The sequence below is a fragment of the Dendroctonus ponderosae genome, unplaced genomic scaffold (assembly GCF_020466585.1).
Source record: "Dendroctonus ponderosae isolate FM_Combo_2020 unplaced genomic scaffold, Dpon_F_20191213v2 Dpon_F_20191213_3, whole genome shotgun sequence".
NCBI classification, from domain to species: domain Eukaryota; kingdom Metazoa; phylum Arthropoda; class Insecta; order Coleoptera; family Curculionidae; genus Dendroctonus; species Dendroctonus ponderosae.
Window position 1 is genome coordinate 3,494,989 of NW_026018508.1, and position 1,192 is coordinate 3,496,180.

The window sequence follows — 1,192 nt, forward strand, 5'->3', positions numbered from 1 at the left end:
TGCTAAACACATGTAATTAAAAATGTTAAATGGCAACACTCAAAACTATTTAATCAAGCACGGTCATTCATTCCTCTATCACTCTCTGGCGGTCTTAACAATGATGGAAATACTGTCTAATCTAAATTCTTAACTAAATTGCAACTTGGTTTGCTCTATGCCGAGCACCCCGTGGAGGTATAAATTTGCTTTACAATTAGTTGGTACCTTCAACACTTGAACTAACTCGATATTTGGTAGATACAGTGAAGCAGAAGGGCGTGTGCTGTACGAGTCGCATTTTTAAACTGAAAAAGTGTGCTATCTATCTATATATTTCGAGATCTTTTATATCGCGAGTTCTATATCTTTCGAGAGAAACTAAATTCAAAATAATATTACGTAAGACTCTAGTTCACAATTCAGTTACGGGGAATTATTTGTAGAGCGAATTTATTATCTTATCAAATAACGGTTTATTTTGTTCCCTGACTATACGGCTTGCAGGTGTAATTTGCTTAGAATTAAACAAAACTATTATTTCGTTCCATCCAATTATTAAATAAGCTGACAAAATACAAAATCAAGAAAATCTTACCAGCAGAATGAAAAATCAACACAAATCGTAACATGTAAACAGTATTGAAAAACATGAAAAATATCTAAACGCTTGTATATATGACACATTAAATCTTATCAGTTTCTACAGATTAACTATTGCACTAATATGTTTGGTGAGTCACAAATAAAGTGCCATCAAGCTGAAACTTACGAGAGTGGTTTCATAAGTCCGTGCAAAAATGAAAACTGCTTAAGTTTTTAGGATAGATCAGCGTTTCATTTCTCACCATAATCTCCTTTTAGACATTCATTCAACGATGCTTTAGTTGTTAATTCCTTCCGAATAATACGATTTCTCCAAGTCTGTAAGATATGCATTCGATTTTGCAATCACTTCCTCGTTTGAGAATTTTTTTCCGCCAAACATTTCTTCATCTTGGAGAACAAGTAACAGCCCGAGGGAGACAACTTGGAACCCTACCTACTGAGGTGTACACCTAACTGCTGAGGTGTGAGCTGATGCGTTATCGTGACGGAAAATGACTTTTTGTGGACTTTTTTCAATGATTTGTGCAGTAGTTGCCGAAATATGTAGTAGAGAATGTTCACCATTACTTATGTTTATATGGCCACTTCGAAAATTTTTAAACCA